Genomic DNA, 17174 nt, shown 5'->3' with positions numbered 1-17174 from the left:
TGTCTGTTCTTGTTCCTATTTGTATATTGCTGAGTATTACTGCAGATAACAACACCTCTGCAAATCCACACTCGATCCTGCTGGAATGAAGATGAGGCAAGAGCATTACTTCATCTTTCCTAATGACTTCTTTTTCCTATAATTTGTGATCCCCATCCTTTAAGTTGATGAATAAGCATTTTTTTAAAAGATTTTATTTATTTATTCGTGATAGACACGGGGCTGGGGGGGCAGAGGGAGAAGCAGGCTCCATGCCAGGAGCCTGACGTAGGACTCGATCCTGGGACTCCAGGATCATGCCTTGTGCCAAAGGCAGGCGCTGAACGGCTCGCTGAGCCACCCAAGGATTCCCCCCGATGAATAAGCATTTATTGAGCATTTACTATGTGGGAAGAATTGCCGCAGAGATAGAGATGAATAAAACACAGTCCTTACCCTCCTGGAGGTTTCTATCTAATGGGACGGTGGGATAACTAACAACAAATTGTAAGGCAAATCTGACAGATGAACCCTCTGGGAAGAATGGGGGAAGGAATGATTTATACCAATGAGATAAACTTGGGAAGACATAAGACTGATGACTTATGTTCTGAGCCTTGATGAATGTTTAGGCTTTCTCGCTATGGAAAAAGAGAGAAAATTCCATGCCCAGGGAACTGTATGGTAAAAATATAACGTTTATTTTTTTAAAGATTATTTATTTATTCATGAGGGACACAGAGGCAGAGACACAGGCAGAGGGAGAAGCAGGCTCCCTATGGGGAGCCCAATGCGGACTCGATCCCAGGACACTGGGATCACACCCTGAGTCAAAGGCAGACGCTCAACCACTGAGCCCTCCAGGCATCCTAGAAGATAAGGTTTAATGGACACACATTCAGGAACAGATCACCCAGGATGGTCTGAGTGTGGGGTTTGCTGTGGTAGGTGGAAGAGGAAGTGAGGCCAACTTGTCAAGCCCTTGAATGCTCTTATTAAAGAGTTTATAATGAGGGCCTTCAATGGTCTATGATTAAAGCATTTTCAAGAATGATAATTATTTTAGAAATGTCACTCTGGCTTCTGGATCCTGACAAAATGGCAATCCATTATAGGCTACCGGCTATCTTCCTCAACCCAGCTCTGGAAGTGCCTCAGAGACAGGATGGTTGATGAATCTGAGTTTCTTTTTTTAATTTTTTTTTTAATTTTGGGGGCATTTATTGACAAAATAATTTTTTTGCAGGATGGAATGCTTTTTTAATTTAAATTCAATTTGCCAACATATAGTATAGCACCCATAAGTATAGATGCTTATCACATCACATGCCCTCCTTAATGCCCATTTCTAATGTAATAACTGTGAGAAGCTTCTAGAAGACAGCAAATAATTGGATCCCAGGGGATGTGCGTGGGTGACTATAGTCTACAGGGGAAAGGGAAAGGTGCCGCAGGTGGGGAAGCTTTTATCTTGGCCCCTTCCTCTCCTTCATATTTCCGTGGACAAATTATGGTTTATCCCAATTCCACTACAAGACAAAATAGAATCACTAGTCCTACACCAGTAGGAAATAGGGCTTGTGGCTACATGAAGGTAGGCTTAATTCCTGGGGATAGGAAGGAGATAACAGGTGCAGGTAGATCCACCTTCTAAGAACAGGAACTGCTACTTCTCCACAGAGTACTGGAGGTCTTGGCTGACATGTTAAGATGTAAAAAAGAAGTAATCGGTATAAGGATTTAAAAGGAAGTGTTGGGTGTCTGATTGGCTCAGTCGGTAGAGCATGTGACCCTTGATCTTAGGGTCACGGTTTCAAGTCCCATGTTGGGTGTAGAGCATACTTAAAAAAGTAAAGAAAAGAAAGGAAGTGACAAAACTGTCAGTATTTACGGGTGATCTGATTATCTCCATAGAAAACCCCACAGAACTAATGGAATCCTGGCAAGGATGTCAGGAAGAAGATCTTATAAAAATCAGTAGCATTCTTCTATACTAGCAATATTTAGCCAAAAAACATAATAGAAAATAAGATACCTTTTGTGAGAGGAACAAAAGCATAAAGTACCCAAAAATTAACTTAAAAGCTCAAAATGATTTTTGGAGAAAAAAACATAAAACTGTTATGGGACATAGTATAAGACTTGAATTAGCAGAGAGGGACGCCATAGTGATGGACAAGACTCCCTAACACGTAAAGATACCAATTCTCCCAAAGTTAGTCTAAAAATTTAAGGCAATTTCAATACATTCCCATAATTTTTTTTGGTGGAATGAAAAGGCCTAATCGGAAATTTATATGGAAGAATAAAATTGAAGTCCATAATTAGTTAATTTTGAGAAAGGAGCAAAGAGAAGGGACTCGCCCCACTACACTTCAGTGCCATGTAATAAACACTTTGGGGCAGAAACATGCTACTAGACCAAGGGCTACAAAGTGCCCAGAAATGGATATATGTGCATTTATGCTCCTGGGATGAGTGTACCTGATGTGTGGGGGGAAAGGCACTACAAATCAATGGGGAAAGGATAAGTTGCTTAGTAGACAGTACAGGGAAACTGACCACTACATGGAGAAAAATGCAGTTGAATCCTTGACAGCCATAAACAAAGGTGAACTTCAGATGCATTAAAGATATGAATGTGAAAGGCAACCATACAAAAAATACATAGAAATATATATAGAAGAATATCCTTATGACTTAAAGTGGGGGCAGAATTCTTTTAAAAACAAGACCTATGGGGCACCTGAGTGGCTCAGTGGTTGAGCATCTCTGCCTGCAGCTCAGGGTGTGATCCCAGGGTCTGGGATTGAGTCTCACATCAGGCTCCCCGCAGGGAGCCTGCTTCTCCCTCTGCCTGTGTCTCTGCCTCTATGTCTCTCATGAATAAATAAATAAAATCTTAAAAAAACAAAACAACAGGAACCATGCGAAACTCACATAGTGTATTTTATAAGTTCACATACATACCCAAGAACATATTATCAAAAACACAAGAGTGAAGGCCTACGGGAAGGAGGGAAATGGAAGTATCAGGATGAAGAGAGGAAAAAAAGCAAATGAACAAAAGAAAAGAGCAGCTCCAGGGATCCCTGGGTGGCGCAGCGGTTTGGCGCCTGCCTTTGGCCCAGGGCGCGATCCTGGAGACCCGGGATCGAATCCCACATCGGGCTCCCGGTGCATGGAGCCTGCTTCTTCCTCTGCCTGTGTCTCTGCCTCTCTCTCTCTCTGTGACTATCATAAATAAATAAAAAAGAAAAAGAAAAAAAAAAAAGAAAAGAGCAGCTCCTTACACAGCAGGATGGTGAGTGGGATGGTGAGATAAATCACACTGGCTGTGCTGCGGTCAGAAAGGGCAGGGAGAAACAGGAGAAAGGCTGTCGCCTGCAGGGTGGACGGCAAGGAGCTTGGGAGCAACACCGGTGGGGAGGGCAGTGGTCAGGATGAGAACAGGGGCAATGGAAATAAAACCAAACCAACCATTGGTGTTGATAAGGATCTGCTGCGTCCCAGGTGCTGTCAGGTTCTTTCATTCTGTTTGGGATCCTAAAGCTCCCTGAAGGAGGAAACCTGTAGAATGGCTGATGCACTGAATGTGGGGTGGAGTCCAAGGTGACCCCCGAAGCTTCTAACTTGGGCCCTTGGGAAGATGATGGCACCATGAACCAAACTAAGAAATAAGTGAGATGGGAACACACACACATTCCTGGTCTGGGATGTTCCAATCCATCACTTTGACAATCAGGATTCTAAGAAGGCCATCCTACTCAGGTGGAACAGAAGTGACATTCACCGTGCTCCTAATAATGATTGGTATTTTCGTAACAACAACAAAAAATTTGAGCGCTTATTGCATATTGCATATTAGATACCATGCTTGAGCTGTTTGCACCATTAGCTCATTCACAAGCTTCTAAAAACTATTTTTTAAAATTTACTTATTTATTTATTTGAGAGAGAGAGCACGTGTGAGTGCAAGGAGGGAGAGAGGGAGAGAGAGAATCTCAAGGAGACTCCCCACTGCGCTTGGAGCCCATCACAGGGCTTGATCTCATGAACCTGAGATGGTGACCTGAGCCAAAACCAAGAGTCAGATGCTCAACTCACTGAGCCACCCAGATGCCCCTAAAATATTATTATTATTTCCATTTATTGATTTGGAAACTGAAGCCTAGGGAGGTACCTGCCTACGGTCCCAAGGTCACAGGGCTTCTGTGAACCCACGTCTTCTGATTCCTTAGCCCAATCATGTATCAGAGACCATGCCACAGGCTTACTCTTCATGTAATTCTCACAAGTTTCCTATGAGATTAGTCTCTTCATTTTACAAATGAGGCAAGTGAGCCTCAGAGCCCTTCGATGCCCGCTCCAACGTCTGTCTGCTAGAAGCGGCAGGATGTGATTAACACCCAAGGGTTATGCTCTTTTCACATACACAGCTGCACATCTGTCCGTGCAACCACTCAACGTACTCCTCATGCTACTGATTTAAACCCCACCGGAGATCAGAGGAGCCGAGAGAGACGTATTAACCAATTGCATTGCGTGGGCCTTGTTTGGAGTACAAATCAAACAAGCGGTTAGTCCAACCACTGAGAGGACAGCTGGGCAAACATGATATTAAGGAATTACTATACATTTTTGTGAGTGGTAGTAACACTGTGATTATGTTTTAAATAAGGGGGTCCTTTTTGAGAGAGAAATATGTACAGAGGAAATAATACAGTGGTTGGATCTGCACCACCGAAATCATTCAGGAACTTGTCAGAAATGCAGATTCTCAGTCCCGCTTCCAGACCTGCTGAATCAGAAACCCGGGGTGGGGTCCAGCAATCTGTGTTTGAACAAGCCCCCTAGGGGGTTTTGATGCTCAGTCAAATTTGAGAACCACTGAAAGAATGTTGTCTTGAATTTGTTTTGAACTAGCCCCTGGGGAAAGGGTGATGAGTTGGTGAGGGTCTAGAATAAGCAAGATTGGTCATGAGTTGCCAGTTGAAGCTGGCTGATGGGTGCACGGGGGTTCATTATAAGTATACTCTCTGTTTTGTTTTTTTAAAAATATATTTTATTTATTTATTCTTGAGAGACACAGAAAGAGAGGCAGAGACACAGGCAGAGGGGGAAGCAGGCTCCCTGTGGAGAGCCCCATGTGGGACTTGATCCCAGGACCCCGGGATCACGCCCTGAGCCAAGCAGTACAAAGTTTTCAAAAATCTGATCCGTTTTGTCTTCAGTGCCCCCGACCCCCAACTGTTCTCTCCTAGTTCCTGTTGGTCCATTTTCTCCAGCTCTCTTCTATCTGGAACCTTCCCTCCTGGCTTCAGAAATGGCAGCTCTTCTGATTCTCCTCATTTGCCTCAAGCTTTCCAAATCTTTGAGGCACCCTCAGCTCTTGCCCTGTCTCCTTGTCTCCCCTGCTGACGTTTCTAAATGACCCATCTCTTATCCGTTGTCATTTCTCTCCTACCAGCATTCTTTCTCTTGGCTCACTCTGTGTGTTTGCAGAACCGGATTTCTCAGAGGCACGGACCACCTGTCATCCAAGATCTTTTCTCAGCACTTGCCACTTGGGATCCTTCTGCTGCTTTTGTTGGCACTGTTGGCTCTCCTTGGATAGTGTGACAAAGAACCACAGGCTCAACATGGTGTCACTGAGGCCAAGTCTTGAAACAGGGACTTAACACCTAACCTAACTGTAGTCTCAACCCTCCCTAGAAAGGTAGTCTTCACTGGTCAGTCAGGGATATACCGATCAGGACCAATGAGGCGATCCCTCACATCACGTGGGTTCTCTCCATCCGCCCCCAAAGGAAAGTGAAGTACTCTGCAGGATGAGACCCCTACACGGTCCCCTAAGGGAAAGTGCCCTCGCCTGGACCCATCCTTTCCTTTGCTATCATCTCTCTGTCCCATCTTTTTTTCCTATAAAACCTTCTATTTGGTACAACTCCTCTGGGGAGCTCCCTTCCGCCTGCAAGATGGGTTGCTGCCTGAAGCCTGAGTCGCTTAATGAAGCCACTTAGATCCTCCAATGTACTCAGGTGAATTCTTGTTTCCAGCACTAGTCTATTGCTTCTTTTATTCTAAAAAACAAAAATATCTGCCTCTTCAATGTTTTTAAAATTTAACTCCTGTGACTATCAATTTGTAACAGATTTGCTTTAAAAAAAAAAAAAAAACCCTCAAACAATGCAGAAGTGTGTTAACAAGTGAAACTGCCACCTTGTTTCTTGGGACACCGTCTTCATAGTTTTTACTTCCCCCCTGCCCTAGCTGACCCCTCTCCCAGATCTGGGTTCCTCCCTCCCCTAGCCTTGCCTTCGGTTCCCCCAGAGCAATACTTAATCTATGGAATTACAAGACTACAGCCCATTGATTGTTCAGAGTGAAAGATGGAGAAAGTTCAAGGGGGAGGAATAAATGAAATTGAGAAGAGGTAAGTGAAAGCAGGATCTGTGAGTGGGAGGAGGGTGGTTGGCAGCCTAGAAGTGGGACAAGGAATAAAACATCTGTCTTAGATGTCTGACTCTGATGACTCCTCAAACTTTTCCCTTCATTGAGCGTCCTTGGTTGTTAATCTTGGTTCTTGGGCTCTTTTAGGAGCTGGGAGGCCCAGAAGCTTCCTTAAAGGGCCTATAGATGAAACACTGAGCACTACATGAACTTAGAATGAAGACTCATTGTCATGCACTATAGCTGCTCCTGCCCCGGGGCCATGAACTTGGACCTGTCCCAGTGGGCTCACTTCCTGGCCCGTACTTTATATACAGTCACTTCCCCTTGTCCCCAGAGTTATTGAGCCACTGACTTACAATCTACCCATTGTCATATTTATCTGAATCCCTCGAATTGTATCTTTATTGCTCTTCTAGGAGTTTCTTGACCTTCCGGAGAAGTCCCTAAAGAAACTGGATTCCGGGATCCCTGGGTGGCGCAGCGGTTTAGCGCCTGCCTTTGGCCCAGGGCGCGATCCTGGAGACCCGGGATCGAATCCCACGTCGGGCTCCCTGCATGGAGCCTGCTTCTCCCTCTGCCTGTGTCTCTGCCTCTCTCTCTCTCTCTCTCTCTGTGTGACTATCATAAATAAATAAAAATTAAAAAAAAAAGAAACTTGATTCCCTGTTTTAAATTGCTAGTCTTCCCAGGTTTCAGGACTTGAAACTTGTTTTAAGATGTTGTCGATGTAGGGACGCCTAGGTGGCTCTGTCAGTTGAGCGTCCGACTCTTGGTTTCAGCTCAGGTCATGATCTTAGGGTCATGAGTTCAAGCCCTGCATTGGGTTCCCCTCTCAGCATAGAGTCCGCTTAAGACTCTCTCCTCCCTCTGCCATCCCCTCCCCTCTTGCTCTCTCTCTCTAAAATAAAAAAAATAAATCTTAAAAAAAGATGTCACTGTAAAAATTAAGATTATAAAGAAATGTAGGAAAGTACTTATGACCCAATGCTAGTTTTTAATTAAAAAGCTGTATACAGGGCAGCACGGGTGACTCAGTGGTTTAGTGCCGACTTCGGCCCAGGGTGTGATCCTGGAGACCCCGGATCAAGTCCCACGTCGGGCTTCCTGCATGGAGCCTGCTTCTCCCTCTGCCTGTCTTTGTCTCTCTCTCTCTCTCTCTCATGAATAAATAAATAAAATCTTAAAAGAAAAAAAGCTGTATACACAATATGGTATATTTAATGGATAGTAACTGGATAAATATTTTTTGTTGACATGGACAAGAACAAGAATGGAATGTGCAAGAAATTACTGGCAGCGAGGATGGATTTGTGGGCAATGTTTTTTCCTTTTATGAATTCCCTCTAAATAATTTTTTTTATAAAAATCATTTGGCCAAGATGTTTCCTCATTCTAGTTCAATGTTGACAAGTTCTGTTTCCAGTGTTGGCTGGGCCTGCTTTGTCCATCATCAGACTCTGTTGAATCTTCACAAAATCACCATGTTGCTCATCCCCCAGGTGGAAGACCACAGGTAACGGTGACTTCCCTGGGCTTCTTCTTTAGTCTGGACAAGGGCTACAAGTTAGCACTGTTCTTCCATAACTGTTTTCTGCCTTCTTCCCCATTTCCCTTCTGTGGCCAGCTAGTTATAAGACCTATTATGATGCTATTTCTCTTATTCACAATCTCCAGACTGATTTTTTTCCTTTGAATCGTGTTAACATGTTTTTTTCTCTCAGAGGTGTAATGACATCACCTCTGTATACTCAGAGGTGTATTAATATACTCTGTAACTATGGCATGTGGAGTCCTCCTTAAATGTCTCAAAGAACTGTACAAATTCTCACCAGAATTAAATGGTACAGTCCCTGTTATAAAAAATGGAATGACTGAGGTAGCTGAACTATTTCCCTTTCGTGCGCCCCTTCAAGGGAAACAGAATTTGAAGACAGAGCCCAAGTTTCTGGGTTCTAATTTTCTAATTCTCTGACATCCTTTCAGGACTCTGTCTCTTGCTATCATCTCTACCATCCACAACATCCGGTTGAGCAGAGAAAACAGAGATATGTCTATCAAAAATAACTTTTGCAAGGGAGCCTGGGTGGCTCAGTCAGTTCCATGTCTAACACTTGGTTTTAGCTCAGGTCATGATCTCGGGGGTCAGGGGATAGAGCCCCGAGTTGGGTTCCGTGCTCAGCAGGAGTCTGCTTGTCCCTTTCCCTGCTCTCTCTCTTTCTCAAATAAATAAATAAAATATTTGGAAAAAAATAACTTTTGCTTATCAGTGTTAAAAAACTGAAATGTAGATGTAAGATGTAAATGTAGATGTAGTTATAAATTATTCCACTGCACAGTGAGCCTCAAACCCCTTTATTCTTTTTTTTTTCTAGCTCACAGTTTATTATAAAAGGGTGTAACTCAGGAAGTTGCACAGGGCGAGGTCTGGGGAAGGGGTGCAGAGCTTCTGTGCCTCTCTCTGGGGCTCACTGTCCCTACATCTCCACGTGCTCACCAACTCATACACTCTCCAAAACCCATCCTTTTGGGTTTTTATGGAGGCTTCATTACATGGGCATGCTTGATGATATCATTGGCAATTGGTGATTGATTCAACCTCCAGCCCCTCACCTCTTAATTTCAAGGATGGGGATGGAGCGGGAATAAAGAAGTTAGCTCTATAGGTAAGACCTCTTTCCTCATCTCCATGAGCTCACCATGCAGCCTGTCCTCACCACGGGCTCTATTGTCCTGGGTGAGAGAACTATGAAGCCTTGGCTGCCTATCTGTTCTCCTGGCCACTGGGTATATCTGAGCCCTTTTTCAGGGCTTGAGATGGAGCTGGATCCTTGCCAGGGTCGGCCTCTGGCCAAGCAACTCAACTTCAATGGCCTATGAGGAAGCCCACTGGCCCTCACCTGTCCATGCCACGAAACCAGCAATGTTAACTGCGCTCCTGAGTCTCCTGAGCTCTCTGCCTGGAAGTGGGGCCAAAAGAAGGTGGAGGTTGCTTGCCAGTTTTCTTTGAAAGGAACGGAAATGAGGGATCAGGTTATCGACTCCTTCAATTGTAAAGAATGAGAGTATCCAAGCAAGAGGAAATTACCAGCTTATTCTAAAGGCAGGTGGTATCTCTGAGCTCAGGAATACCTCCCAGCTCTAAGATTCTAGTGATCGGGCATTTCCTGTGATAAAGTAATTCTAAGTCTACTTGATTAAAAGGCATTATCGCTTCAGTAGGAAGACTGGTTTGTTATGACAAAAGTGACATTCTCTGAGAGGCCAAAGTGTAGGATTAAGGGAAAAGAGATGACTGGAAATCTTCATTCATTCTTCTCTTAGGGTTCATGAAAGTTGGTGTTGGTTCCCAAACAAGGGAATTTGGTGGGGTTGCCTAAACTAGGAACTATGGGTAGTACAGTCCCCCTTCAGCCATTTGAGGTCTTCCTACAGCAGGGAACTCTTTTTTTTTTTTTTTTAAGATTTTATTTATCCATGAGAGACACACAGAGAGAGGCAGAGACACAGGCAGAGGGAGAAGCAGGCTCACGACCTGAGCCAAAGGCAGATACTCAACCACCGAGCCACCGAGGTGCCCCAAGAACTACCTTTTATATGGGGCTCATTATATGCCACTGGGCCAAGCTCAAGCTCTTCATAGGCCTAGCTTATTATATCATTCCTCCCTATTGCTCTTTGGGGTATACTGACTCTATAGTCCTCATCTCTTTAAAAAGGAAAACTGGAAACTGAAACTCAGAGAGGTTAAGTGATTTGCCCCATTTTCCACAAGTAGTGAGCAGTCGAGCTGACTTTCATTTTTTTATTTTTTTATTTTTATTTTTTTTATTTATTTATTTATTTTTTTTTATTGGTGTTCAATTTACTAACATACAGAATAACACCCAGTGCCCGTCACCCATTCACTCCCACCCCCCGCCCTCCTCCCCTTCTACCACCCCTAGTTCGTTTCCCAGAGTTAGCAGTCTTTACGTTCTGTCTCCCTTTCTGATATTTCCCACACATTTCTTCTCCCTTCCCTTATTTTCCCTTTCACTATTATTTATATTCCCCAAATGAATGAGAACATATAATGTTTGTCCTTCTCCGACTGACTTACTTCACTCAGCATAATACCCTCCAGTTCCATCCACGTTGAAGCAAATGGTGGGTATTTGTCATTTCTAATAGCTGAGTAATATTCCATTGTATACATAAACCACATCTTCTTTATCCATTCATCTTTCGTTGGACACCGAGGCTCCTTCCACAGTTTGGCTATAGTGGCCATTGCTGCTAGAAACATCGGGGTGCAGGTGTCCCGGCGTTTCATTGCATTTGTATCTTTGGGGTAAATCCCCAACAGTGCAATTGCTGGGTCGTAGGGCAGGTATATTTTTAACTGTTTGAGGAACCTCCACACAGTTTTCCAGAGTGGCTGCACCAGTTCACATTCCCACCAACAGTGTAAGAGGGTTCCCTTTTCTCCGCATCCTCTCCAACATTTGTTGTTTCCTGCCTTGTTAATTTTCCCCATTCTCACTGGTGTGAGGTGGTATCTCATTGTAGTTTTGATTTGTATTTCCCTGATGGCAAGTGATGCAGAGCATTTTCTCATATGCATGTTGGCCATGTCTATGTCTTCCTCTGTGAGATTTCTGTTCATGTCTTTTGCCCATTTCATGATTGGATTGTTTGTTTCTTTGGTGTTGAGTTTAATAAGTTCTTTATAGATCTTGGAAACTAGCCCTTTATCTGATATGTCATTTGCAAATATCTTCTCCCATTCTGTAGGTTGTCTTTGAGTTTTGTTGACTGTATCCTTTGCTGTGCAAAAGCTTCTTATCTTGATTAAGTCCCAATAGTTCATTTTTGCTTTTGTTTCTTTTGCCTTTGTGGATGTATCTTGCAAGAAGTTACTATGGCCGAGTTCAAAAAGGGTGTTGCCTGTGTTCTTCTCTAGGATTTTGATGGAATCTTGTCTCACATTAAAGGCATTCAAATTGGCAAAGAAGAAGTCAAACTCTCCCTCTTCGCCGATGACATGATACTCTACATAGAAAACCCAAAAGTCTCCACCCCAAGATTGCTAGAACTCATACAGCAATTCGGTAGCGTGGCAGGATACAAAATCAATGCCCAGAAGTCAGTGGCATTTCTATACACTAACAATGAGACTGAAGAAAGAGAAATTAAGGAGTCAATCCCATTTACAATTGCACCCAAAAGCATAAGATACCTAGGAATAAACCTCACCAAAGATGTAAAGGATCTATACCCTCAAAACTATAGAACACTTCTGAAAGAAATTGAGGAAGACACAAAGAGATGGAAAAATATTCCATGCTCATGGATTGGCAGAATTAATATTGTGAAAATGTCAATGTTACCCAGGGCAATATACACGTTTAATGCAATCCCTATCAAAATACCATGGACTTTCTTCAGAGAGTTAGAACAAATTATTTTAAGATTTGTGTGGAATCAGAAAAGACCCCGAATAGCCAGGGGAATTTTAAAAAAGAAAACCATATCTGGGGGCATCACAATGCCAGATTTCAGGTTGTACTACAAAGCTGTGGTCATCAAGACAGTGTGGTACTGGCACAAAAACAGACACATAGATCAGTGGAACAGAATAGAGAATCCAGAAGTGGACCCTGAACTTTATGGGCAACTAATATTCGATAAAGGAGGAAAGACTATCCATTGGAAGAAAGACAGTCTCTTCAATAAATGGTGCTGGGAAAATTGGACATCCACATGCAGAAGAATGAAACTAGACCACTCTCTTTCACCATACACAAAGCTAAACTCAAAATGGATGAAAGATCTAAATGTGAGACGAGCTGACTTTCAAAACCCAGGTGCGTGTGATGCCAAACTCTTTCCCCTGTGTCACTGGACCTTCCTAACCCAAGGCGGAAGTTGTCAGAATTGATATTAAGACTCCTGGCTTTAGGTTGGCACCCTGAGCTTGCTTGGATGTGGTCTATGACTGTCCTTGGGTTTGAAAGACAGGGGTGAGAGAGGACAGTGCTTCAGGCTGAGAACAAGCAGAACAGGATCTGGACCAAACCCCTGAGGTCAGAGAGGAGTGGATCCAACCAGCAGGGGTGAAAGGAGACGGATGTGAGAAAACCTAAACTATTATAGTCTAATTATATCTCTTAAGCAGTCTCCTCTCAGCTGACCATGGTTTTCAGAATAGTTTACCTGGAAAGAGGAAACATATTGCACCGATGTTCATTTTCACTGAAAATGCTAACCTAGTCCTTGTGCGTAGAATTATAAATTATTGTCATTTTTTATTAATCGTGAAGAAGGTCTTACAAAAATCCTGATGATGAGCGATTATTCCCTGCTGGACAGAAGCAATAGCTAAAGGAGTCAGTGTACAAGTAGTTGGACCAGAGTCACAAGTTGCCATGGTAACTGGTGGCAGGGGCCGAATGAGAATTTACAGCCCCTTGCTGGAATCCGGTGTTCGTTCTCTTCAATTGGTAAACCAAGGCTGAGATCAAAACAACCTTTGTTTCAAGCCCTCTCTCAGAGGAACATCTTGTGTACGTCGAGTACTTTTATTTGGCTTTCCAGAGTACTTGCACATCTATGGTCTCACTCGCAACCCTGTGTGGGGTCAGACATTCTTATTCCAGCTTCCAGATCAGAAAGCCGAGGCACATGCTGGACAGGAGATTTGCTATATAGGCCCAGAGCTCGTTCCTGGCAGAGCAGGAGTTCAGCATTCTTGCCTGCGGGTCACTCTGCCCTCCAACTGATCCTGCCTGAAAGCGAGCAGGGTAGCTAGGGTTCACACAGAGGCTATGACTCCAGGCCACAGCCTCACAAGTGAGGAGCTGATGTGAATAAAGCTGCAAAAGTGACTCTATTTTCAAAGACCTGGACATTTGCCCCAGTCAAAGGAAATCCCTTGGCTTTTTCCTTCCTTCCTCCCTCTCCCTTGCTCTCTGCTTTCCTCCAGACCCCCTTTCTGTAGTTAAAGCAGAGCTCACTGATACAGCAAGTAACTATGCAGTCAGGCTCATATTCTCATTTGCTGGAGAACTGTGTCGAATCAAAGCTCAGTGGTCTCAGGTTCCTCGTATCGCATTTCGGCAGATGTGCTATGCATTGATCAGAGTGCAGGGGTTCTCAGTTACCCCACGGGGTTTGGGGAGAAGGACACAGCCATGTCCCATGCTGAGCATCATTTAGCTGCCAGAATTGGCACACTGTACCCCTAATCGACAAATAAATGATCATAGCATCTAGAAAATTGGAGAATCCTCATCTCAGCAGGACCCAGAAATAGAACATCCCCGTCTAAGGTATTTTCTAGGATAGCTGTGAAAAGAGCCTTCCTGGGTCATGGAGACAGAGAATCATCTGGTTGAGGATTCAGTCTCTGCTGCTCAAAAGCCTCACTCAAGGAAAAGATGTAACCTTTCCAAGCCTCAGATTCCTTATCTGTAAAATGGCAAACCTAACAGCATCCCCGTAGATTGTTGTAAAGTGCCATTGTTGTAAAGTGTCTGGCAAACAGTAGGTACTCAATAAATGTTAGTTCTCCTCCTACCAGTCCTTCCTTTAGCCCATAAACAGGTGCATTCCCAGTTGACTGACACTTTTTTTTTCTAAGATTTTATTTATTTGAGAAAGAGACAGAGAGAGCACAGAAGGGGAGCAGCAGAGAGAGAGGGAGAAGCAGGCTTCCTACAGAGCAGAGAGCCTGATGCAGGACTCAATCCCAGGACCCCAAGATCATGACCTGAGCCGAAGGCAGATGCTTAACTGACTGAGCTACCCAGGCACCCTGAATGATACTCTTTGAAGGGCTGATTCTTACCCTGAGAAATCAAAATCTCTATACTGGTACTGTTATTCCTGACAGGCCAATGATTATCTTCTGTGGGCAAATGGTTCCAGCTTTGAGAGAGAAGAGTCCAGTATCAGCTATGCACCTCAAAGGTTTTATGAAGTCACAGAATCTAATTCTTACCTGGGCGAGGTCTTCTCTCACTGCCCCAGGACAGAGTGGATCCCTTCTGGGTAAACATCAACCTTCCATCACATGTATTCCAATCTCAATTATATGGTTTTTCATAAGACTATTTTGCATTTACACACTGCCCAAGAGCAAGGACTATGCCTAAGCACAGTGCCTGGCACACAGAGGGTGAATGAATGGACAGAAAAGTTTCCACTCACCTTATTTCATTCCAGCCACATATCGGTTCTGTTAGTGACCCAGGGGCCAGGATGACAACTTGCACTTTACAGAGGAGGAAACCGAAGTTTTGAGAGGCTGAACCACTGTCAAGGCCATTCAGGAAGTAGTGGTGGGGCAGGCGCTTCAGGGCCTCCTGACACCAAATACCAGGTTCCTTTCCTCTATACTCCTCTGCCTTTTGACTCATCAGCCTCGCCCTCTTGTCGATTCCGATGTGACACCGTACAGGAGCTTCTCTCCCTGGAGCCCTCTGTCTGGGCATGTCATTTGGCGGCCAGTTGCCACATTTTGAGCGCAGAAGGTCCGTTTTCCACCTTAACCCATTGAGTAATGGCTTACTTATTGGCTGACGAGCGCTTCATCTGATGATGGCAAAGCAAGCCCATACGAGTCCAGCTGTACGGGCCTCAGGGAGCCTCTGGCAGGGAAGGTTCCCAGAGCTGGGAACTCTAGCTGGTTAGGTGTGTGCTGTTTGTTGGGGGCCGAGGGGGTGCTTGACATTCGGCTTCAGTACTTTATACATACGGCTGGTCATTCTAACCATTCCTGTTTGCTTTTCCATTCCTTTGATGCCCTAAAATTAAAAAAAAAAAAAATCACTCAAAGCACTTAGGGCAATTGAATCTCAGCTTATATCCTCAATTCTCTTGCAATTGCTATCCATTCTTTACTAATTAACCACATCTCTGATTAGACAAGCAGTAAACATCCCAGCCCTCTCCTTTTTCTTCCCTTTCTTTTTCTTTCTTTCTTCCTTTCTCTCTCTCTCTCTTTCATTCTTTCTTTCTTTCTTTCTTCTTCTTTTTTTTTTGTTCTTAAAGTTTATTTATTCATGAGAGACACACACACACAGAGGCAGAAGGATGCAAGACTTGATCCCAGGACCCCAGGATCACAACCTTTGCCAAAGGCAGATGCTTAACCACTGAGCCATCTAGGTGCCCTCAATCTTCTCCTTTCTCTCCATCAAACCCCGCTCACAGTCTTGCCTTACCGTACTATTAAATCCAGCTCCCCCCCGCCTTTTAAAAAAAAAAACAAAAAACCTCCCCATCTCTGGGAATCCTTGGAGAACACTTAGAGATGCATATTCAAGGACAAATTGAACTTCATGTTTAGCCAGATGTAACGGGAAAACACCTGAACTGAGAGTAACCCACTGTGTATGCGTGGTTCAGTTTCCCTTTAAGTAGCTGGGAGATGTGGGATGTGTAACTTCATCTGCATTGGTTTGGGGTGCCCATCTTCCCTATCTCTGTGTCCTTCAAGTATATTTCATCTTCGAAAGCCCTCGATGACAAATCAGAGACAGGAATGTCTTCATAACCACAAGTGAACTGCTCACTCACTGCTCTGGAGCCTTTTCAAGTCTCTTTATCAAGAGTTGCAGGCAGAAAAGGTCATCCTTAAGCCTACTGTGGTCTGCAAGTGCTGGCAACAAGATGTCTTTGTAGCTACTTCCTTAAAAAGACTTCAGAGCTCTTTATTAATGCAAACAATAGCTGAGCTGATAGGGATGGAACAGTAGCACCCTTTTTACCGTGGGTGGCATGTCCTTCCTGGTGACTCTCAGCACGGAAGCTGCTCTAGCCTTCCAAAACCTGTTTGGACCAGTGCTTTCACTGGTCGCTGAGGCCGGCCTGAGGTCCACATAGGCGAGAGTCAGTGCAGACCTGAGGGATGTGAGACTGGTCAGGCTGCTGTGGCCAGGAGTATAGGGCAGGATGGGCCAAGTCACGTAGCAGGGCTGCGTGGGTCTCCTTCATCAGACGGTGGGGTCTGAGCAATGTCTATAGGCAGCAAGGAGCCAAGAGAACAGGCTTGGTCACAGAGCAGAAAGGAAACCAAGCCCAGCCTGGGAAGCAGCGCAGGCATTGAGAGGCCCGGGGAAGCCAGAAGCACAAATGGCCAGGGCAGCGCGAACAGCAAGCGGCAGTAGCAGGAGGAGGAAGATTTCCCGAGTACTGAGTACTGGAGGCAGCAGGATAATAAAACCTTTGACTTCACAAGTGAACATGGACTAAATACAAGGGAGGATCAGAGCCACACGTATAGGACTAGATGCATGTACACTGATGAGTGAAAAGTGGGCAGAAATGAGCAACAGGTAATGATCATATGCACCGGCAGCCGAATCCACGCACTGATCTAGACCACAATGCAAACGCCCAGGACAGTGCCTGCCCCACAGTAGGTACTCAATAAGGAGGTCTGTTTCTTCTCCTGCTAACCCACAGAAGGGATCCCCCTCCCTGGCTTCCTAGAGAATGCAGCCCTGTCCACTGACACGTTCCTGGGGGAAAGTCTAACTGCTTCGGAAAGCTGTTCGCTGCGTACCCCGCTGTGCTATTTACCTAAATTAATTGCTTCGGGCCCAAATTCAAAAGCAGGACCTTATCAGGCCGTAGTGCACCATCTGCAGAAATTCTGGGCTGGAATGCAGCCTCTGGGCTCTCCTTTCCAGGCGCTAACGTGCTCCTGATCTTGCAAGCACACTGCTGGGAGGGCGGGGAGGGGGCGCCCCGAG

General features: G+C 44.6%; 1 long non-coding RNA gene across 2 annotated transcripts in view; it reads right to left on the bottom strand.

Annotated features, from left to right (window-relative positions):
* Positions 1–17174, bottom strand: part of LOC106558069 — a 23943-nt gene extending 6769 nt beyond the window's left edge. The window contains exons 1-2 of one of the 2 annotated variants that reach the window (XR_005381759.1): positions 17002–17174; positions 14626–15221 (exon numbers count right to left, since the gene is read on the bottom strand). This is a non-coding gene — a long non-coding RNA (uncharacterized LOC106558069). Of the gene's footprint in view, positions 1–14625; positions 15222–16187; positions 16425–17001 lie in introns of those variants that run through there. The other variant, XR_005381760.1, reaches the window with a different exon arrangement.

Source organism: Canis lupus, chromosome 30 (genome assembly GCF_011100685.1).
Source record: "Canis lupus familiaris isolate Mischka breed German Shepherd chromosome 30, alternate assembly UU_Cfam_GSD_1.0, whole genome shotgun sequence".
Taxonomy (NCBI): Eukaryota; Metazoa; Chordata; class Mammalia; order Carnivora; family Canidae; genus Canis; species Canis lupus.
The sequence above is the reverse complement of the archived record's forward strand: the minus strand, read 5'-3'. Positions and strand labels throughout refer to the sequence as shown.